This window comes from Triticum urartu, chromosome 5 (assembly GCF_003073215.2).
Source record: "Triticum urartu cultivar G1812 chromosome 5, Tu2.1, whole genome shotgun sequence".
In the NCBI taxonomy this organism is placed as follows: Eukaryota; Viridiplantae; Streptophyta; class Magnoliopsida; order Poales; family Poaceae; genus Triticum; species Triticum urartu.
In genome coordinates, this window is record NC_053026.1 from 433286116 (window position 1) to 433310702 (window position 24587).

Genomic DNA, 24587 nt, shown 5'->3' on the forward strand with positions numbered 1-24587 from the left:
AGGGACTAGGGAGTTTTTAACCAAATAGGGCCTTAGATTAACAACAGCTAAATAGTTGCACGGGAAAGTGGACGCACCAGCACCATGTGCATCTATCGATGTACTGGGGTGATGCACAGTTTGTTGCAACAAAGAACAAACAATCAACGAGCATATTTGTGTTGGTCCCGGTTTTGTTATCTTTAGACACCTTTCCCTATGTGAGCGCAGCAAATCTAGTCCTGCTCAAACTCTACAGCCTTGTCCCCCAAAACAAAAGATCAGTATGTTACATATGTGCGTACTGCGTTTGTCATTGTTTTCACTTTTCGACCAATGTAGGTGCTGGATAGCCAGTCTGTACTAGTACTTTCCCCCTTCCTTTCCTCTTTGAACCATGTCCTAGATTTATACTATACAACTTTCCCCTCTACTTTCCCCCGTTCCTTTCCTCTTTGAACCACGTCTTAGATTCATGCGATACAACTTTCCCCCTTCCTTTCCTTTTTGAACCACGTTCTAGATTCATGCTATACAACTTTTCCCATTACTTTCCCCCATTCCTTTCCTCTCTGAACTACGTCCTAGATTCATGGTATACAACTTTCCCCACTACTTTCCTGTTTGATCCAACACCTAGATTTGAGTGCAGAAGCGGAAAAAGCCCACATGCAGCTAGAGCAATGCATGTGGAATAAGTAAATTATACCTTAAGGTTCTTGGGGTGTGGTTCGATGGGCGACCGGAGACCGTTCGGCCGAAACTATGTACGGCGGTGAAGAAGAAGGGGTCGGAGGCCCTTCCGCGCTGCTGCTGGGTGAAAGTGAACAGCTGCGCCGGTAGTGGATTCCCTCCCTCGCTGACGGCAACAACGTTAAGCCTCCTTCCCTTCCCGGCGGACGGATCCTGCCAGCTCCTTGACCAGCAGTGAGGGGAGAGAGAGAGGCCAACGAAGTCTTGTTTAGATCTAGAGAGTGTGAGAGAGTGTGAATAGAGCAACTACAAGCAGACCAGCAGTGAGGGGAGAGAGAGGCCAACGAAGTCTTGTTTAGATCTGCAGAGGGTGAGAGAGTGTGAAGAGAGCAACTACAAGCACTGAGGCTCCAGCGTGTATATATATACTGGAGAGAGTGTGAAGAGTGCAAACCCTAGAAAACAAGCGACGAGACTGCAGCTTATACGTGATGAGGTGATTATACGGTCACTACGAGATCATATAGCTCAGTATCCATCCATTTTGACCAGTGAAAGAATCCTCCTGGCACGAATTATGCTCAAGTGTAGTTATCGAACCCGAGACCTCAAGTTTGATGAGCGAACAGGCTAATCAGCTACACAACCCTCCCGTTATGTTCAACGAGAGGAAAATAACCTTTTATACATTCATGCATTCGTGTGACAAGTATGCCGTGTTTTTTTGTGTGTGTGGGAGTCATTGGGATTTAAATCATAATCGTGTCATGTGGCTTTGGTGGTAAGACTATCCACAGTGGTGCAGAAATAATGCAGCCTTAGTCACGTTACCTCTCTCCACGTAGTACGTTGGGTCCCACCAGTCAGAGGGTGAAACAAAAAAATTAATAAGAAAAGTTAAAAGCGTCAGCGGTGTATCTTACCTCACACATCTCGCTACAGCTCGGGAACACTGTTCACATACGCAACCAGCGCTTGCCAACCTGACCCAACGGCAACTCCTGCAGATCATAGGTGCAGCAGCAAGCTTATTTCCCTGTTTTCTGCATATGGCTCGAGCTAATTGTTGTATGACATGGGGTAAATAACCAAGTAAAGTTCTTACTACCTGAAAGGACAGGTTGGACTCCGTTGAGGAGGATGGTGAGGGCCAGCAGGACGGACATGTTGTCCACGACATCGATCACGGCCTTGCTCACACTAGTAGAAAAAGGGCCTTTTGTCCCGGTTCGTAAGGGCCTTTTGTCCCGGTTTTGGAACCGGGACAAAAAGGTCGTTACTAATGCCCTTGGCCTTTAGTCCCGGTTCTTACACGAACCAGGACAGATGGGCCTCCATGTGGCCGGTGCGGCGAGCCCAGGCAGGAGGCCCTTTGGTCCCGGTTGGTGGCACCAACCGGGACCAATAGGCATCCACGCGTCAGCATTTCAGGTGCTGGGATTTTTTTAGAAAGGGGAGGTTAGGGGGTTTTGCGGGGTTAATTTAGGTGTTTCATATATTGTGTTAGCTAGCTAATTAATAGAGAGAAGTGTCCTCTCTTATCTCCGTGCTTGGTCGACGCTACGTACTATACGTATAGAGAGGACTGGACACGCTAGCTAGTAAGCAAATGAAGGAAACAAAAGATCGTCATGAACATATGCATACAGAGAGAAGTGATATCGACCACCTCTCCTTCTCTGAGAGATTGGTCGAACAACAAGTTCTTGTATATCTATCCGACGCTACTGGCTACATATATACAATATAATTATCTCTTACAATATAATCTCCTAATTAAAAACCAACTAATTAGGGTCCACATGGTATTCTCCGTCTTTAGCGATCACGTGGTCAAGAAAGAATGCCTCCAATTCCTCTTGAATTCCTCGCATACGATCTGATGGTAGGAGTTCATCCCACATCCGAAATATCTAATTTGAAGAAGGGGGTCAATACATATATATGAATAAATGAAACTGAACACAAATGATGGTAATAAAATAAAATTGTGAATATTATTATTTACGCACTTCATATTGTTTGTCAGAGTAGCCCTGCTCACAGGTCGTGTGGCGGATGGACTCGCAAATGTAGTATCCATAGTAATCATTCCCTTGTTCCTGCCACAACCACTTTACAAGAAGTAGAGGTCAATCAAACTGATAGTTAGCAAGCATGCTAAATGGTATTAATGAAACTAGCGCTTGAATCACTAGGAGATGCGTGGAACATGCTACTATAGTACTTACTTTCGGGTGTCTAAATTGTAGCTTCTTACTTTCGGGTGTCTAAATTGCAGCTTCTTCGGCAGTCCCGAAGTTTTTGAGGTGAATTTTTTCCAAACCCTGCCAGACAAAGAAAACAATTACTTGATATCAGGAAATGAACAAAGTTGCCGATATGGTGCGATAATGATCGATTTAACTTACTTCTCTAGAATTTCAGTAATGTCCGCATACTCCTTGGGATCTTTTCATCTTGAGTCTAAGACGGTTACTATTCCCTGCTCAAGCTTAATCTCTAGGAGAATATAGTGGAAGCTACGCACGCATGCATAACTCATCAATTACATTACTATAACCTTGACTAATAAGGGAAACCGAATATGCACAAGATAGTAACACTCACTGGAATTCGTAAGGGAAGAGTATTATAGCTTTGTTTTGATTCAATACAAACGATTGTAGCAGGTTGGCCTCGGTATCTTTGGCCTGAAATTCAACCATAAATGCATCTATGAGATTTGTGTTAATGAACCCAATATCACCGATTTGTCTTTTCTTCAATTCGGCGATCTTCAATCTGCATAATATAGTGAGGATAATTAAAAATACATGCAATGAAAGACCTGACCTATATATAGAGACTTAATGACAGAAGTAGTACTACTTACAGGCAATAGCAAGTGATCATTAATTTATCGAAGGCCTTTAGATTGAAAACGCGAAGAACTCCTCAAATGGAACATTCAATAGTTCAATTCCAACGAGGTCATGCTCCTCTCTAACTCTTAGCGTCAAAATATTACTCCCCTCAGACTCTCTGCGGGTTTTCATGTACCAATCATGGAATCTTTGCATCATCGTTGTTAGAGATCTTTCATCTTTGACAAGAGGCTTCCCGTACACGTATTTGTGTTCGTCCACCTCCAAGAAATCAAAATTTGCATCGTCGGGCAGGTAATCTGCAGGATTGGTACCGGGCAAGATCCCCGGATGATTAGCGACGATATTGCTAGACACCTTGAGGGGGGGGACGATTGGTTTGCTTGTTCGCCGAGTTGGGCAACTTTTTTCCCAGCTCGTCGTTCTGCTAACCTTTGACTACTGACAGTACTTCCCGATCGCTCCGCTTCGATAAATGACTTTGTAAGAATGCGCATAGTTGCCTTTCGCCGGAGACTTTGGTGGTTTCTTCAGGGCAGCCAGAGAACGCTTCACTTTTACTGGATCTATCTTCTCCTCCGGAGGTGGATGTTTCTTTGCTTTCACCCCTTCAAAGAAGTTGTTCACTTCGGCTTGCACGATCTTCGTGTTTTCCACCTGGCTCCTCTCGTATGGTAACTTCTCTGGAGTCTTCAGAGAAGGACCGTATCTGTATTGCCTGCCTCTGGCTATACTGCTGGACGCCGGAGCAGACGGAGCGGCTGCGGCTGTCTATCCTTTCTTACGAGGCGGAGGAGAAGGACGACGCGCCGGAGCAGCCGAAGCGGCGGCGGGTCTCTTCTGCCCTTGTTAACGAGGCGGAGAAGGAGGAGGCTGGCTGCTCGGGCGCACCAGCGCAAGCGGAGAAGGAGGCGGAGTTCCGCCACACGCCAGAGAAGGAGTCTGAGTGCCCTGATCACTCGCCAGAGGAGGAGGCGGAGGGCCCTGACTCGCCGGAGGAGGAGGAGGAGGCGGAGGCGTCTAGTTCGGAAGGTTGATGAGCTCCTTCCTCCATAGGCATGGAGTCTACAGAGAAGAACCCAGCCGAATCTCCCTTCACCCATAGGGTGGTCATGAAGGAAATATGCCCTAGAGGCAATAATAAAGTTATTATTTATTTCCTTATATCATGATAAAAGTTTATTATTCATGCTAGAATTGTATTAACCGGAAACATAATACATGTGTGAATACATAGACAAACAGAGTGTCACTAGTATGCCTCTACTTGACTAGCTCGTTAATCAAAGATGGTTATGTTTCCTAACCATGGACAAAGAGTTGTCATTTGATTAACGGGATCACATCATTAGTTGAATGATCTGATTGACATGACCCATTCCATTATCTTAGCACCCGATCATTTAGTATGTTGCTATTGCTTTCTTCATGACTTATACATGTTCCTATGACTATGAGATTATGCAACTCCCGTTTGCCGGAGGAACACTTTGTGTGCTACCAAACGTCACAACGTAACTGGGTGATTATAAAGGAGCTCTGCAGGTGTCTCCAAAGGTACATGTTGGGTTGGCGTATTTCGAGATTAGGATTTGTCACTCCGATTGTCGGAGAGGTATCTCTGGGCCCTCTCGGTAATGCACATCACTTAAGCCTTGCAAGCATTGCAACTAATGAGTTAGTTGCGGGATGATGTATTACGGAACGAGTAAAGAGACTTGCCGGTAACGAGATTGAACTAGGTATGGATACCGACGATCGAATCTCGGGCAAGTAACATACCGATGACAAAGGGAACAACGTATGTTGTTATGCGGTCTGACCGATAAAAGATCTTCGTAGAATATGTAGGAGCCAATATGAGCATCCAGGTTCCGCTATTGGTTATTGACCGGAGACGTGTCTCGGTCATGTCTACATTGTTCTCGAACCCGTAGGGTCCGCACGCTTAAGGTTACGATGACAGTTATATTATGAGTTTATGCATTTTGATGTACCGAAGGTTGTTCGGAGTCCCGGATGTGATCACGGACATGACGAGGAGTCTCGAAATGGTCGAGACATAAAGATTGATATATTGGAAGCCTATGTTTGGATATCGGAAGTGTTCCGGGTGAAATCGGGATTTTACCGGAGTACCGGGAGGTTACCGGAACCCCCCGGGAAGTATATGGGCCTTAGTGGGCCTTAGTGGAAGAGAGGAGAGGTGGCCAGAGATGGGCCGCGCCCCTCCCCCCCTTGGTCCGAATAGGGACAAGGAGAGGGGGCCGGCCCCCCTTCCTCCTCTCTCTCCTTTTCCCCCCTCCGCGAATCCTATTCCAACTAGGAAAGGGGGGGTCCTACTCCCGGAAGGAGTAGGACTCCTCCTGGCGCGCCACCTCTTGGCCGGCCAGCCCCCCCCCTTGAGCCTTTATATACGGAGGCACGGGGCACCCCTAGAGACACAAGTTGATCCACGTGATCATATTCTTAGCCGTGTGCGGTGCCCCTTCCACCATAGTCCTCGATAATATTGTAGCAGTGCTTAGGCGAAGCCCTGCGACGGTAGTACATCAAGATCGTCACCACGCCGTCGTGCTGACGGAAATATTCCCCGACACTTTGCTGGATCGGAGTCCGGGGATCGTCATCGAGCTGAACGTGTGCTAGAACTCGGATGTGACGTAGTTTCGGTGCTTGATCGGTCGAGCCGTGGAGACGTACGACTACATCAACCAAGTTAACGCTTCCATTGTCGATCTACAAGGGTACGTAGATCACACTCTCCCCCTCTCGTTGCTATGCATCACCATGATCTTGCGTGTGCGTAGGAAATTTTTTGAAATTACTACGAAACCCAACAGTGGCATCCGAGCCTAGGTTTTATGTGTTGATGTTATATGCACGAGTAGAACACAAGTGAGTTGTGGGCGATATAAGTCATACTGCTTACCAGCATGTCATACTTTGGTTCAGCGGTATTGCTGGACGAAGAGGCCCGGACCCACATTACGCATACGATTACGCGAGACCGGTTCTCCCGACGTGCTTTGCACAAAGGTGGCTAGCGGGTGACAGTTTCTCCAACTTTAGTTGAACCGAGTGTGGCTACGCCCGGTCCTTGCGAAGGTTAAAACAGCACCAACTTGACAAACTATCGTTGTGGTTTTGATGCGTAGGTAATATTGGTTCTTGCTTAAGCCCGTAGCAGCCACATAAAACTTGCAACAACAAAGTTGAGGACGTCTAACTTGTTTTTGCCGGGCATGTTGTGATGTGATATGGTCAAGACATGATGCTAAATTTTATTGTATGAGATGATCATGTTTTGTAACCGAGTTATCGGCAACTGGCAGGAGCCATATGGTTGTCGCTTTATTGTATGCAATGCAATCGTGCTGTAATGCTTTACTTTATCACTAAGCGGTAGCGATAGTCGTGGAAGCATAAGATTGGCGAGACAACAACGATGCTACGATGGAGATCAAGGTGTCGCGCCGGTGACGATGGTGATCACGACGGTGCTTCGGAGATGGAGATCACAAGCACAAGATGATGATGGCCATATCATATCACTTATATTGATTGCATGTGATGTTTATCTTTTATGCATCTTATCTTGCTTTGATTGACGGTAGCATTATAAGATGATCTCTCACTAATTATCAAGAAGTGTTCTCCCTGAGTATGCACCGTTGCGAAAGTTCTTCGTGTTGAGACACCACGTGATGATCGGGTGCGATAGGCTCTACGTTCAAATACAACGGGTGCAAAACAGTTGCACACGCGGAATACTCAGGTTATACTTGACGAGCCAAGCATATACAGATATGGCCTCGGAACACGGAGACCTAAAGGTCGAGCGTGAATCATATAGTAGATATGATCAACATAGCGATGTTCACCAATGAAACTACTCCATCTCACGTGATGATCGGACATGGTTTAGTTGATTTGGATCACGTAATCACTTAGAGGATTAGAGGGATGTCTATCTAAGTGGGAGTTCTTAAGTAATATGATTAAATTGAACTTAAATTTATCATGAACTTAGTCCTGGTAGTATTTTGCAAATTATGTTATAGATCAATAGCTCGCGTTGTTGCTTCCCTGTGTTTATTTTGATATGTTCCTAGAGAAAATTGTGTTGAAAGATGTTAGTACCAATGATGAGGATTGGATCTGTGATCTGAGGTTTATCCTCATTGTTGCACAGAAGAATTATGTCCTTGATGCACCGCTAGGTGACAGACCTATTGCAGGAGCAGATGCATACGTTATGAACGTTTGGCTAGCTCAATATGATGACTAGTTGATAGTTTAGTGCACCATACTTAAATGGCTTAGAATCGGGACTTCAAAGACGTTTTGAATGTCATGGACCATATGAGATGTTCCAGGAGTTGAAGTTAATATTTCAAGCAAATACCCGAGTTGAGAGATATGAAGTCTCCAACAAGTTCTATAGCTAAAAGATGGAGGAGAATCGCTCAACTAGTGAGCATGTGCTCAGATTGTCTGGGTACTACAATCGCTTGAATCAAGTGGGAGTTAATCTTCCAGATAAGATAGTGATTGACAGAATTCTCTAGTCACCATCACCAAGTTAGTAGAACTTCGTGATGAACTATAATATGCAAGGGATAACGGAAACAACTCCCAAGCTCTTCGTGATGCTGAAATCAATGAAGGTAGAAATCAAGAAAAACATCAAGTGTTGATGGTTGACAAGACCACTAGTTTCAAGAAAAGGGCAAAGGGAAGAAGGGGAACTTCAAGAAGAATGGCAAGCAAGTTGCTGCTCAAGTGAAGAAGCCCAAGTCTGATCCTAAGCCTGAGACTAAGTGCTTCTACTGCAAAGGGACTGGTCACTGGAAGCAGAACTACACCAAGTGATTGGCGGATAAGAAGGATGGCAAAGTGAAGATAAGTATATTTGATATACATGTTATTGATGTGTACTTTACTAGTGTTTATAGCAACCCCTCAGTAATAGATACTAGTTCAGTTGCTAAGATTAGTAACTCGAAACGGGAGTTGCAGAATAAACAGAGACTAGTTAAGGGTGAAGTGACGATGTGTGTTGGAAGTGGTTCCAAGATTGATATGATCATCATCGCACACTCCCTATACTTTTGGGATTAGTGTTGAACCTAAATAAGTGTTATTTGGTGTTTGCGTTGAGCATGAATATGATTTGATCATGTTTATTGTAATACGGTTATTCATTTAAGTAAGAGAATAAATTGTTGTTCTGTTTACATGAATAAAACCTTATATGGTTACACACCCAATGAAAATAGTTCGTTGGATCTCGATCGTAGTAATACACATAATCATAATATTGAAACCAAAAGATGCAAAGTTAATAATGATAGTGCAACTTATTTGTGGCACTGCTGTTTAGGTCATATTGGTGTAAAGCGCACGAAGAAACTCCATGCTGATGGGCTTTTGGAATCACTTGATTATGAATCAGTTGATGCTTGCGAACCATGCCTCATGGGCAAGATGACTAAGACTCCGTTCTTCGGAACAATGGAGCGAGCAACAAATTTGTTGGAAATCATACATACTGATGTATGTGGTCCGATGAATATTGAGACTCGCGACAGGTATCATTATTTTCTGATCTTCATAGATGATTTGAGCAGATATGAGTATATCTACTTGATGAAACATAAGTCTGAAACATTTGAAAAGTTCAAAGAATTTCAGAGTGAAGTGGAGAATCATCGTAACAAAAATAAAAGTTTCTACGATATGATCACAGAAGTAAAATATTTGAGTTACGAGTTTGGCCTTCAGTTAAAAACAATGTGAAATAGTTTCACTACTCACGCCACCTGGAACACCACAGTGTAATGGTGTGTCCGAACATCATAACCGTACTTTATTAGATATGGTGCGATCTATGATATGTCTTACCGATCTACCACTATCGTTTTGGGGTTATGCATTAAAGACAGCTGCATTCACGTTTAAAAGGGCACCATCTAAGTCCGTTGAGACGACACAATCTGAACTATGGTTTGGCAAGAAACCAAAGTTGTCGTTTCTTAAAGTTTGGGATTGTGATGCTTATATGAAAAAGTTTCATCCTGATAAGCTCAAACCCAAATCGGAGAAATATGTCTTCATAGGATACCCAAAGGAGACTATTGGTACACCTTCTATCACAGATCCGAAGGCAAGACATTCGTTGCTAAGAATGGATCCTTTCTAGAGAAGGAGTTTTTCTCGAAAGAAGTGAGTGGGAGGAAAGTAGAAAACTTGATAAGGTAATTGTACCTTCTCCCTTATTGGAAAATAGTTCATCACAGAAATCTGTTCTTGTGACTACTACACCAATTAGTGAGGAAGCTAATGATGATGATCATGTAACTTCAGATCAAGTTACTACCGAATCTCGTAGGTAAACCAGAGTGAGATCCGCACCAGAGTGGTACGGTAATCCTGTTCTGGAAGTCATGTTACTAGACCATGACGAACTTGCGAACTATGAGGAAGCGATGGTGAGCCCAGATTCCGCAAAATGGCTTGAGGCCATGAAATCTGAGATGGGATCCATGTATGAGCACAAAGTATGGACTTTGGTTGACTTGCCCGATGATCAGCAAGCCATAGAAAATAAATGGATCTTCAAGAGGAAGACGGACGCTGATAGTAGTGTTACTATCTACAAAGCTAGAATTATCGCAAAAGGTTTTCGACAAGTTCAAGGTGTTGACTACGATGAGAGTTTCTCACTCGTATCTATGCTTAAATTTGTCCGAATCATGTTAGCAATTGCCGCATTTTATGAAATCTGGCAAATGGATAACAAAACTGCAATCCTTAATGGATTTCTTAAAGAAGAGTTGTATATGATGCAACCAGAAGTTTTTGTCAATCCTAAAGGTGTTAACAAAATATACAAACTCCAGTGATCCATCTATGGACTGGAGTAAGCATCTCGGAGTTGGAATATACACTTTGATAAGTTGATCAAAGCATATAGTTTTATACAGACTTGTGGTGAAGCCTGTATTTACAAGAAAGTGAGTGGGAGCACTACAACATTTCTGATAAGTATATGTGAATGACATATTGTTGATCGGAAATAATGTAGAATTATTCTGCAAAGCATAAAGGAGTGTTTGAAAGGAGATTTTCAAAGAAAGACCTCGGTGAAGCTGCTTACATATTGAGCATCAAGATCTATAGAGATAGATCAAGATGCTTGATAAGTTTTTTTCAATGAGTACATACCTTGACAAGATTTTGAAGTAGTTCAAAATGGAACAGTGATAGAAAGGGTTCTTACCTGTGTTACAAGGTATGAAATTGAGTAAGACTCAAAGCCCGACCACGGCAGAAGATAGAAAGAGAATGAAAGTCATTCCCTATGCCTCAGCCATAGGTTCTATAAAGTATGCCATGCTGTGTACCAGATCTATTGTATACCCTACACTGATTTTGGCAAGGGGGTACAATAGTGATCTAGGAGTAGATCACTGGACAGCGGTCAAAATTATCCTTAGTGGAATAAGGATATGTTTCTCGATTATGGAGGTGACAAAAGGTTCGTCGTAAAGAGTTACATCGATGCAAGTTTTGACACTGATCTAGATAACTTTAAGTCTCAATCTGGATACATATTGAAAGTGGGAGCAATTAGCTAGAGTAGCTCCATGCAGAGCATTGTTGACATAGATATTTGCAAAATACATACGGATCTGAATATGGCAGACCCGTTGACTAAAATTCTCTCACAAGCAAAACATGATCACACCTTAGTACTCTTTGGGTGTTAATCACATAGCGATGTGAACTAGATTACTGAATCTAGTAAACCCTTTGGGTGTTGGTCACATGGCGATGTGAACTATGGGTGTTAATCACATGATGATGTGAACTATCGATGTTAATCACATGGTGATGTGATCTAAATTATTGACTCTAGTGCAAGTGGGAGACTGAAGGAAATATGCCCTAGAGGCAATAATAAAGTTATTATTTATTTCCTTATATCATGATAAAAGTTTATTATTCATGCTAGAATTGTATTAACCAGAAACATAATACATGTGTGAATACATAGACAAACAGAGTGTCACTAGTATGCCTCTACTTGACTAGCTCGTTAATCAAAGATGGTTATGTTTTCTAACCATGGACAAAGAGTTGTCATTTGATTAACGGGATCACATCATTAGTTGAATGATCTGATTGACATGACCCATTCCATTAGCTTAGCACCCGATCGTTTAGTATGTTGCTATTGCTTTCTTCATGACTTATACATGTTCCTATGACTATGAGATTATGCAACTCCCGTTTGCCGGAGGAACACTTTGTGTGCTACCAAACGTCACAACGTAACTGGGTGATTATAAAGGAGCTCTACAGGTGTCTCCAAAGGTACATGTTGGGTTGGCGTATTTCGAGATTAGGATTTGTCACTCCGATTGTCGGAGAGGTATCTCTGGGCTCTCTCGGTAATGCACATCACTTAAGCCTTGCAAGCATTGCAACTAATGAGTTAGTTGCAGGATGATGTATTACGGAATGAGTAAAGAGACTTGCCGGTAACGAGATTGAACTAGGTATGGGATACCGATGATCGAATCTCGGGCAAGTAACATACCGATGACAAAGGGAACAACGTATGTTGTTATGCGTCTGACCGATAAAAGATCTTCGTAGAATATGTAGGAGCCAATATGAGCATCCAGGTTCCGCTATTGGTTATTGACCGGAGACGTGTCTCGGTCATGTCTACATTGTTCTCGAACCCGTAGGGTCCGCACGCTTAAGGTTACGATGACAGTTATATTATGAGTTTATGCATTTTGATGTACCGAAGGTTGTTCGGAGTCCCGGATGTGATCACGGACATGATGAGGAGTCTCGAAATGGTCGAGACATAAATATTGATATATTGGAAGCCTATGTTTGGATATCGGAAGTGTTCCGGGTGAAATCGGGATTTTACCGGAGTACCGGGAGGTTACCGGAACCCCGGGAAGTATATGGGCCTTAGTGGGCCTTAGTGGAAGAGAGGAGAGGTGGCCAGAGATGGGCCGCGCGCCCCCCCCCCCCCCCCCCCCCCCCCTTGGTCCGAGTAGGACAAGGAGAGGGGGCCGTCCCCCCTTCCTCCTCTCTCTCCTTTTCCCCCCCTCCGCGAATCCTATTCCAACTAGGAAAGGGGGGGAGTCCTACTCCCGGAAGGAGTAGGACTCCTCCTGTCGCGCCACCTCTTGGCCGGCCAGCCCCCCCCCCTTTGAGCCTTTATATACGGAGGCACGGGGCACCCCTAGAGACACAAGTTGATCCACGTGATCATATTCTTAGCCGTGTGCGGTGCCCCCTTCCACCATAGTCCTCGATAATATTGTAGCAGTGCTTAGGCGAAGCCCTGCGACGGTAGTACATCAAGATCGTCACCACGCCATCGTGCTGACGGAACTCTTCCCCAACACTTTGCTGGATCGGAGTCCGGGGATCGTCATCGAGCTGAAGTGTGCTAGAACTCGGAGGTGTCGTAGTTTTGGTGCTTGATAGGTCGAGCCGTGGAGACGTACGACTACATCAACCAAGTTAACGCTTCCATTGTCGATCTACACGGGTACATAGATCACACTCTCCCCCTCTCGTTGCTATGCATCACCATGATCTTGCGTGTGCGTAGGAAATTTTTTGAAATTACTACGAAACCCAACAGGTCAAGCTCAAGGTCCTCAAATCCGTCCATTATTTGATCCACCATCACCCTAGCATATCCTTCTGGAATCGACCGGCTGTGGTAGGTTGTGTCAGGTTCAGTAGGTAAAACAGAGCCAACAGCCGCCTTGACTTTCAATGTCATCCATCGTGCCATAAGGTGGCAATGTTGAGACTCTGTGATAGCATCCACGGGGTAGCTAGCAGGAGCCGTGAAGACAGGCTCCAGCTGCTAAGTCTGCTTGGTGGAAGCCACGCTGCTTCTTCGCTGAGATGGCGGGGTAGCTTCAAGGGAAGCTTCGGCAGGTCGTTTGCTGCGATCTGCTTCTCGTTCCTCTAGCCCTTGTACCCTTTCGTGCAGCGTCTGCAGTTGGCTATGCTCCACTTTCTTCCTCCTCTCCTGGCATTTGTAACCCCCTGCGTCCGGAAACCCAACCTTCTACGGAACGGAGCCTGGCGTGCCTCGTGTACGTCCAGGGTGCTCAGGATTCCTGAGGGCCATTGTGAGCTCGTCCTTCTCTCTGTCTGGAACGAACGTCCCTTGCTGCGCTTTCTCGATATACTCCCGAAGCCTCGTGACGGGTATTCGCAGTTTCTCTTCCGTCCAAACGCACTTCCCTGATACAGGGTCCAAGGTTCCGCCAACCCCGAAGAACCAAGTTCGGCAATGGTCTGGCCAGTTCACTGTCTCTGGTTCGACCCCTTTAGCAATCAGGTCATTCTGAGCCTTGTCCCATAAAGGTCGGGCTGTGTGGTAGCCACCTGACCCCGTGCGATGGTGATGCTTCTTCTTCGCAGCATTTTTCTTGTTTGTCGTTGACATCTTCTTTCTCTTTTCCGATGTCTTGTGGGCCACAATTGCGGGCCAGTGATCACTGATCTTCTCAAACTGGCCGGTAAATTCTGGTGTAATTTCTTTGTCGACAAACGTTTTCAGCTCATTCTTCCACCTCCTGAATAGTTCTGCCATCTTCTTAAGAGCATGAGACTTGATCAATTCCTCTATAACTGGCTTCTCCGGATCCTCCTCTGGCGGTAGGGTGAAATTTTCCTTAAGCGTTGTCCAAAGATCTTCTTTCTGCATATCGGAGACATAAGACACCTCAAGGTCTTCATTCTCAGGCTTTAACCATTGCTGGATACTGATCGGGATCTTATCCCTAACAAGAACCCTGCACTGATTAGCAAATGCTTCCTTTGTCCGGTACGGTTCAATCGGCTTGCCATCGCGCCCGATTGCTGTGATCTCAAACCTTTCATCCGAGCGCAACTTTTTCTTCAGGCCTCGTCTCTTTACCGAAGTTGTGCTCGATCCAGAGGGCTAGAAAAAGAAGAAAGACGAGAGTTAATTAATATGTGTACATACGAAAACAATGAATGCATCAATTAGCTAGTCAGCACGGGCTTAACTAATATATATACCTGGCCGGACTCGGTTCGATCACCGGAGCCGTCATCACGGTCTCCTTCTTGTACTGGCATTGGGTCATCGGAGCCATCATAATCATAGTCGTCTTCTTGTACCGGTATTAATGGGTCACCGGAGCCATCATAATCATAGCCTTCTTCTTCACCCTGTCCTTACAGACCATCGGTGTCATTGAGAAATGACAAGATGACATCACTTCCTTTTGCGATTATTTCCCCCAACATCACTTATGTTGCTTCGTCTCGGGGGTGCTCCATAGTTTCTACAAATATTTACAACATGACAATTATTATTCAAACATTACAGATGGACATATTAGTGGCAAACGTAGAACTAGCTAGCTAATCACAATAAGGAATCATATTAGTGGCCTCGATGCTGCTTCTCTGGGGTTTGGGGTGGCCTCGGCAACGCTTCAAGGGTTTGGGGTGGCCTCGACAACGCTTCAAGGGTTTAGGGTGGCCTCGATGACAACGCTCTTTTAACTTGGTAAATTTGGGTGGCCTCGAGAGAGTTTGTCGGGTAGGGACGTGGCGGGAGGGGGTAGGAGACCAACATCGTTTTTTTCTAGGGTTTGGGTGTCCTCAAGAGTTTTGGTTGAGCGAGAGGGCCGGGGGGGTGCTCCCGTGGTACAAGTTATCACGGTCGAGAGGGGGTATATATATTGACCGCCCCTCATGTCGAAGTTATCGGGGAGGGGGTATATCGACCCCCCCTCGTTTTGAAGTTATCCGGAGGGGGTATATCGACAACGACATACTTGATAAAAAATAAGAAGACAAAAGAGGAAATAAAAAGAGGAGAAGAAGAAAGGAATAGAAGAGAAGCGATCAAAGAAAACAAGAAGAAAAAAAGGAGAAGAAGAAAGGAATAGAGAAGAAGAAGAAAAAATAGAATATTAAGAAGAAAAAATAGAAAATATTCTATTTTTTCTTCTTCTTCTCTATTCCTTTCTTCTCCTCCTCTTCTTTTTCTTCTTTTTTCCTCTTCTTATTTATTTCTCCTCTTCTTCCTCTCCTCTTCTTCTCCTTTCTTCCTCTTCTTATTTCCCTTTTTCCTCTCATTCTTTTTCTTCTTCTTCCTTATCTTCCTAGCTAGATATATAATACTTTTCTAAAAATGTAACTTCTGCATATATAAAACTTTTTCTTCTTATTCCTTCTTCCTTCTCTTCCTTCTTTTCATAAATATATAAAACTTTTCTAAAAATGAAACTAACCTAAAATATATTAAATCATAGAACATATATAGATAAAACTAACCTAAAATGTACCCAAATGTACTAAAAATCTAAAATTTATATGCACAGAGAACATACATACATATATACATTTTTATAAAAATGCAAAAAACAAATCATCATATATATGAACAAAAAATCTAAAAAGGACATATAATCAGATATACACACATACATATACTCACACATATACATATAATCTGGAAAAAAACATCATATAATTAAGAAAATAGAGGAGAGGACAGGGGGGCGGCGCCGACCTAACCAAGGAGAGGTGCGGCGTGGTCAGGGCAGAGGCACGGCGCCAGCGTCGGTGTAGAGGGCGGCCACGGCGGCGTGGTCGGGGCAGGGGCGACGGCGGCGTGGTCGGGGCAAGGGCGATGGCGTCGACAGGGCAGAGGGTGGCGACGACGTCGATGGGGCGGGTCGGGGGCGCAGCAGAGGCACAGCGAGGGCGTGCAGCGTGGTCGGGGGGGGCAGGGCGACGGTGGCGTGGTCGGGGCAGGGCAATGTCGGCGTGGTCGGGGGCGCGGCAGAGGCACGGCGAGCTCAGGCAGCCTGGCAGCGTCGTCGGAGGGATCGAAGAACTGACGAAATGTTCACAAGTGATGGCTTATATAGCAAAGCCATTGGTACCGGTTGGTGGCAGCAACCGGTACCAATGCCCCCTTTAGTCCCGGTTGGTGTCACCAACCAGGACCAAAGGTCTCTTTTCAGCAGCCCAAAGGACGGGAAGCAGAGGCCTTTGGTCCCGGTTGGTGCCACCAACCGGGACCAAAGGCCTTGCACTGGCGCGGTGCGGTGGGATGTTTAGTCCCACCTCGCTAGCTGAGGAGCGGACGCACCTGTTTATAAGCGCGGCTGCGCCATCTCCATTGAACTCCTCAGTACTGTAGGCCTATGGGCCAAATCTCACACTACTATGCCTGTGGGCCTACAGGCCCTTCTACGGGCCTGAATCCTGGCCCATGGATGGGTTTCTAGTCGTATTCAGGCTGTGGTGGCACTGTAGGTGGCAAATTTTTTATTTTTCCCCAGTTTTCTTTTTTGCTTTAATTATTTTGTTTTGTTTCTACTTACAACAAAATACTTATTTTTTTATTTTATTTTGTTTCTAATTACTTATTTATTTTATTTTATGATAATTCTTTTTACCATTAAAGTTTCTAACAAAAAAAGTTCTTTATGAAAATTCTTTTTTGCTTTTAATGATTTTGAACAGAAAATACTTTGATAATTTTAGTTGCATCCATTTTATATAATTTTAGTTTCAATAATACTAGAGGTTGCTTATAATGTTTTAAACAGAAAATACTTTGATAATTTTAGTTTCTTAAATTTTATTTATGTTATTAAAGTTTATTTTATTTTGTTTCTACTTATATATTTTATTAAAGTTTATATTATTTTGTTTCAAATAACTTATTGATTTTATTTTATGATAATTCGTGTACAAAACGGACAATCTGTTTCGAAATATCAGGCTTTCATACGGAAACTCGTCTGTTACAAAGGGATTTTATTTTTTGAACTTATTTGAACTCCATAGTTTTTGTGTGTTCAAAATGCACCATTCAAAGCCACATCCTCAATTTACAACCCTTTCTGACTTCATTTGTTATTCTTCATGCATTTACTGATTATTTTGAGATATAAGACCATGAAATTAAAAAGCATTTGAAACGAATTCTGAAAAGGTTCCAAGTTGGCATGGTATCATCATTTCACCCACATAGCATGTGCAAGAAAATAGAGAGGGTTACAGCAAAAACTGGATGCACTTCGCATACAAAACGGACAATCTATTTCGAAGTATCAGGGTTTCATATGGAAACTCGTCTGTTACAAAGGGATTTCATTTTTTGAACTTATTTGAACTCCATAGTTTTTGTGTGTTCAAAATGCACCATTCAAAGCCACATCATCAATTTACAACCCTTTCTGACTTCATTTGTTATTTTTCATGCATTTACTGATTATTTTGAGCTATAAGACCATGAAATTGAAAAGCCTTTGGAATGAACTCTGAAAAGGTTCCAAGTTGGCATGGTATCATCATTTCACCCACATAGCATGTGCAAGAAAATAGATAGGGTTACGGCAAAAACTGGATACACTTCGTGTACAAAACGGACAATCTCTTTCGAAGTATCAGGGTTTCATACGGAAACTCGTCTATTACAAAGGGATTTCATTTTTTTGAACTTATTTGAACTTCATAGTTTTTCTGTGTTCAAAATGCACCATTCAAAGCCACATCATCAATTTACAACCCTTTCTGACTTCATTTGTTATTTTTCATGTATTTACTGATTATTTTGAGCTATAAGACCATGAAATTGAAAAGCATTTGAAATGAACTCTGAAAAGGTTCCAAGTTGGCATGGTATTATCATTTCACCCACATAGCATGTGCAATAAAGTAGAGAGGGTTACGGCAAAAACTGGATGCACTTCGTGTACAAAACGGACAATCTGTTTCGAAGTATCAGGGTTTCATACGGAAACTCGTCTGTTACAAAGGGAATTCATTTTTTTGAACTAATTTGAACTCCATAGTTTTTCTGTGTTCAAAATGCACCATTCAAAGCCACATCATCAATTTACAACCCTTTCCGACTTCATTCGTTATTTTTCATGCATTTACTGATTATTTTGAGCTATAAGACCATGGAATTAAAAAGCATTTGAAATGAACTCTGAAAAGGTTCCAAGTTGGCATGGTATCATCATTTCACCCACATAGCATGTGCAAGAAAATAGAGAGGGTTACGGCAAAAACTGGATGCACTTCGTGTACGAAACGGACAATCTATTTCGAAGTATCAGGGTTTCATAAGGAAACTCGTCTGTTACAAAGGGATTTCATTTTTTTTGAACTTATTTGAACACCATAGTTTTTGTGTGTTCAAAATGCACCATTCAAAGCCACATCATCAATTTACAACCTTTTCTGACTTCATTTGTTATTTTTCATGCATTTACTGATTATTTTGAGCTATAAGACCATAAAATTAAAAAGCATTTGAAATGAACTCTGAAAAGGTTCCAAGTCTGCATGGTATGATCATTTCACCCACATAGCATATGCAAGAAACTAGAGAGGGTTACGAAAAAAACTGGATGCACTTCGTGTACAAAACGGACAATCTCTTTCGAAGTACCAGGGTTTCATATGGAAACTCGTCTGTTACAAAGGGATTTCATTTTTTGAACTTATTTGAACTCCATAGTTTTTCTGTGTTCAAAATGCACCATTCAAAGCCACATCATCAATTTACAACCCTTTCTGACTTCATTTGTTATTTTTCATGTATTTACTAATTATTTTGAGCTATAAGACCATGAAATTGAAAAGCGTTTGAAATGAACTCTGAAAAGGTTCCAAGTTGGCATGGTATCATCATTTCACCCACATAGCATGTACAAGAAAGTAGAGAGGTTTACGGCAAAAACTGGATGCACTTCGTGTACAAAATGGACAATCTGTTTCGAAGTATGAGGGTTTCATACGGAAACTCGTCTGTTACAAAGGGATTTCATTTTTCTGAACTTATTTGAACTCCATAGTTTTTTTGTGTTCAAAATGCACCATTCAAAGCCACATTATCAATTTACAACCCTTTCGGACTTCATTTGTTATTTTTCATGCATTTACTGATTATTTTAAGCTATAAGACCATGAAATTAAAAAGCATTTGAAATAAACTCTGAAAAGGTTCCAAGTTGGCATGGTATCATCATTTCACCCACATAGCATGTGCAAGACAGTAGAGAGGGTTACGGCAAAAACTGGATGCACTTCGTGTACAAAACGGACAATCTCTTTTGAAGTATCAGGGTTTCATAAGGAAACTCGTCTGTTACAAAGGGATTTCATTTTTTTTGAACTTATTTGAACTCCATAGTTTTTCTGTGTTCAAAATGCACCATTCAAAGCAACATCATCAATTTACAATCCTTTCTGACTTCATTTGTTATTTTTCATACATTTACTGATTATTTTGAGCTATAAGACCATAAAATTGAAAAGCATTTGAAATGAACTCGGAAAAGGTTCCAAGTTGGTATGGTATCATCATTTCACCCACATAGCATGTGCAAGAAAGTACAGAGGGTTACGGCAAAAACTGGATGCACTTCGTGTATAAAACGGATAATATCTTTTGAAGTATCAGGATTTCATACGGAAACTAGTCTGTTACAAAGGGATTTCACCCACATAGCATGTGCAACATATAGCTCTCTGGAGCATCTAATTAAACCATACATTGAAATTATGTAAAACATTTAAATGCAAAAACAAATGCGATCATAATCGCAACTAAGGTAACAACTGATCAAACTGCATAATGATACCAAGCCTCGGTATGAATGGCATACTTTCTAATCTTCCTAATCGTCAACCGCATTGCATCCATCTTGATCTTGTGATCATCGACGACATCCGCAACATGCAACTCCAATATCATCTTCTCCTCCTCAATTTTTCTTATTTTTTCCTTCAAGTAATTGTTTTCTTCTTCAACTAAATTTAACCTGTCGACAATAGGGTCGGTTGTAATTTTCGGTTCAACCACCTCCTAGATAAATAAAATCTATATCATGTTGGTCGGCATAATTGTCAGAAACAATAAATGAATCAAATAGTTGTCAAAAGATAATATATACCACATCTGAATCATAGACGGGACGATGGCCGACGGGGGCAGATACCAAAATCATCGCACTATATAATAACAAGAAATAATAAAAGTAAGAAAATTAGACAAGTTTCTATCTGAAGTAAGAATTTTCTTTCTTTCAGAAAGAAGATAAGAACAAGAGGCTCACCACGGTGGTGCCGGCGGCGAGATCGGCGCGGGCGATCGACGGCGGTGAAGACGTGGACATGACGTGACGGAACGCTAAACCTAGACAAATCTCGGGGGAAAATGGAGCTCGGAGGTCGAGTTTTGAGAGGAGAACGATTAACTAGCGTGGCTCGGACATTTCATCGAACACCTCATGTGCATAGAAGGTGAGCTAGAGCACCCAAATGCCCTCCCCTCGCCGGCCAGAAAAAACAGAGTGCTCTGCCGTGGCGATGGGTATATATAGGCAAATTATTTGTCCCGGTTCGTGGCATAAACCGAAACTAAAGACCTCCCTTCTATACCGGTTCAAGGCATGAATCGGTACCAATGGATGTGGGCCAGGAGCGCGGTCCATTGGTCCCGGTTTGTACCTAGAACTGAGACAAATGGGTCCAGACGAATCGGGACCAATGCCCACGAGGCCTCAACCGGCCCCTTGAGCTCATGAACCGGGTCTAATGCCCCCCATGAGTCTCGGTTCGTGAAGAACCGGGACTAATGGGCTGGCCAGGTCCGAACCAAAGCCTTGTTTTCTACTAGTGTCAACGAGAAGATGAGGGCAAGCCTGCTGTGGAGGCCCAACGCCACCCAGCAGAAGAATATGCTATTACAAAGGAGGTCGTCGTTGACACCATCGTGGCGAACCTCGCCCGGTGTCCGTTGCCCATGCTGAGCTCGTTAGCGACCCGCACCCTTGCAAAACAAAACCAGGGGAGGGTGTCGGGATTCCGTGCAAAGAGGCAAAGAGTGGTGGAGTAGTACACTGGAGTGTCCATGTCTGGTGTGCTTTGCTTACCTGTGCCTGCCAAGAACCCCAACGGAATCATCATCTCCAGTCTAGTCAAACTCAAGCTGTTCATGGCAAAATAAGTAGTGAAATGTTAGATCGCAAACGAAGAAGTCGTCTCTGTAACTGTAAATAGGTTTTGGAAAAATGTTAAGCCAATATGAAATGGAGATAAGGTAGTTCTACCAGATAGACAAGGCATCCACGGCAAGCTCCGCGTTCTTCGTGTACCTAGTGATGAAGATTAGAACCCTGTAGTACCAACTCTCCAAGCTGCATCCATAGGCAAGACAAGAAAAAAGAAAAATATATAAAGTTGGTGTGTCTCCCTTATATTACCTACCAAAAGTTGAAAGCACCGTGATGATGATAATAAAATAAAGAAATACCAGAACATGACCCAGACACCAAGGACAACTTGACGAACCCCCAGATGTCCACGAACGCCAGCGGCGAGAACCCTCCCCATGTCTCCGGGCAGCCACCGCCGACGGTGTACGCGAGCTGCAGCGCCACGACGAGTGCCCATGAGAAGTTGAGCGCGATGGCGACGCCGATGACTCCGAGCCCGAAGTAGTTGACCAGCTGCCAGGTCACCGCGGCGTGCACCGGGAACGCCACGGCGGTGGTCACCGCGGTGACAGCATTCTTCCTCTGGCACTGGAAGAACTTATTGAGCGGCAGGAGGATGGCGTACATGAAGTGCAGCGGGAGCAGGCACGCGCTGACCACGCCGGCCTTGCGTAAATTACATGATAGTATCACATTTGGGGCGGTGTTGGCGAATTGATACTAGTTTTCAAAATTTTTATGTATCAGTACCAAGTTTTGGGCAAGCCGTTGCAAATCGGGCTAAATCGCGTATAAATATGTACTGACGGTGTATCTGACCAGCTGGGCCCGCCTGTCAGATGCCTACATGGCATGTTATTTGGCAGAAAATCCCCTTACTTTATAGTCAATGACATGAACGTCTTTTTTTTGCAGGAAAAAGTCCTATGAGGGACTTTTTTTTCGTTCGTAAGTTTTCCACGGACTCGATTGAAATTTCCATCGAATTGGACAACAAATAAATGAAACTAAAAATCGTGCCCTGCCAGGATTCGAACTCGCGACCGGTTGCACACAGGCCGGGCGTGCTAGCAACAACGCCACAGACGCGCTAATCTATTCCAGACGCTCGATTTTCTTTATACTGAAGCACCCTGGGCCGGCGGTTGGGCCAGCGTGGCCTGCAATTTGTTTTTCCGTTTCGCCTTTTATCAGCGCACGCGCTGGGGCTCGTTCGTTGCCCGGGTTTTTTTTAGGGGTGCCCAGGTTTCTTTTCATTCCATTTTTCTTAGTATGCTTTAGTTTTGTTTCTGGTTTCGGCTTTTTTTGTTTTTTCTTTCTTTTTTCTTCTTCTTTTTTCATTCACTAGGTTGGCTATTATCCTGGATTTTTAACATACTTACTGAACATTATTTAAGTTAAGCTTCAGTATATGTTGAACATGTTTTCAAATACACAAGGACATTTATTTAATATTCGCTGAGCATGTTTTAGCGTGAAGTAAACATTTTTTTAATGGAGATGAATTTTTCTTTACAAAATGTGAATTTTTTTAATATAATGAACTTTTGTTAATCCACGTTGAACATTTTTGTAATATATGTTGAATTTTTTTTTTAATATATGATTAAAATTTTACATAATTGCAGTGAACTTTTTGTAATTTATGGTGAAGATTTTCTTAATACATGATGAATTTTTCAACATTGTTTATTTCAAAATATGTTCAGCATGTATTAAAAATTATTTTGTAATATCATTCTTGCATTTCAATAAATACGTCCATTTGATAATATACGTTGGACATATTTTAAATACAATCATTATACGAGTAACTCAAAAAAAACTTTGTGTCAAGCATATTTTTAATAGTTTTGTATTTGAATAATATAACGAGGATACACAATAATTGTGCTTGCTAGTAGTCCTGAGTGAAGACACATAAAATGTTGACTGCATGTGTTCTAGTCTCAAAAAAAAAATACTAATAAGTAATCGCAAAATAAAATGTATTAATAGCATGATTATAGAAAAGCAGTAAGTTAGTGCGCGTAGTGTCGCTGGGCTCAACCGCCGGCCCAGCGTGCCGGAGAAAAGTATAAAAATAATTCTTGCCTGCATTCTAACAGTAGCGTCGTTGCGGCGTGGTGGCCAGCGCGGGACTCCAGTGTGCGACAGGTCGCGGGTTCGAATTCTGCCCGAGGGAAACTTTTGTTTATTTTATTTATTTGTCGAATTCGACGAAAACTTGCAATGGAGTCCGATTCGGTCGTTGAAATTGCTAACAGAAAAAAAAGTCTGTCACATGAACCCTTTTCCACAAAATAAAAGACATTTACATGATTACGTATAAGCGCAAGGGGGTTTTCTGTAAAAAAAAACATACCAGTTGGCACCTGCCCAATGGGCCCGCCAGTCAGATACAGCGTCAATACACGTTTATACGTGATTTAGCCCGATTTGCAACGGCTTGCCTGAGCTTGGTACTGACATGTAAAAATTTTGAAAACTGATACCAATTCACCAACACCGCCCCAAATGTGATACCATCGTGTAGTTTACTCCGGAAATCAAAATAGCACTAACCAATCAGTGTTTTCTTCCCAAAAATATTTCACTTGGTCTATGCATATAAAGGCGGGAGTGGTGGAGTCGGTGTATTGCTAGAAACTTAGCCTTCCACCATTTTTTTCTTTTCTGAGGAACTTGTTGGAACCTTTGTCACGTTGCCACTCCACCGGCTGCACCGAGTCTCCAGGGAAACTTTTGTTTATTTTATTTATTTGTCGAATTCGACGAAAACTTGCAATGGAGTCCGATTCGGTCGTTGAAATTGCTAACCGAAAAAAAGTCTGTCACATGAACCCTTTTCCACAAAATAAAAGACATTTACATGATTACGTATAAGCGCAAGGGGGTTTTCTGTAAAAAAAACATACCAGTCAGATACAGCGTCAATACACGTTTATACGCGATTTAGCCCGATTTGCAACGGCTTGCC

General features: G+C 42.9%; 1 pseudogene; it reads right to left on the minus strand.

The window, feature by feature from the left end:
• Positions 1-1608: 1608 nt before the first annotated feature.
• LOC125507096 overlaps positions 1609-24587 on the minus strand; it is a 25929-nt pseudogene continuing 2950 nt past the window's right edge.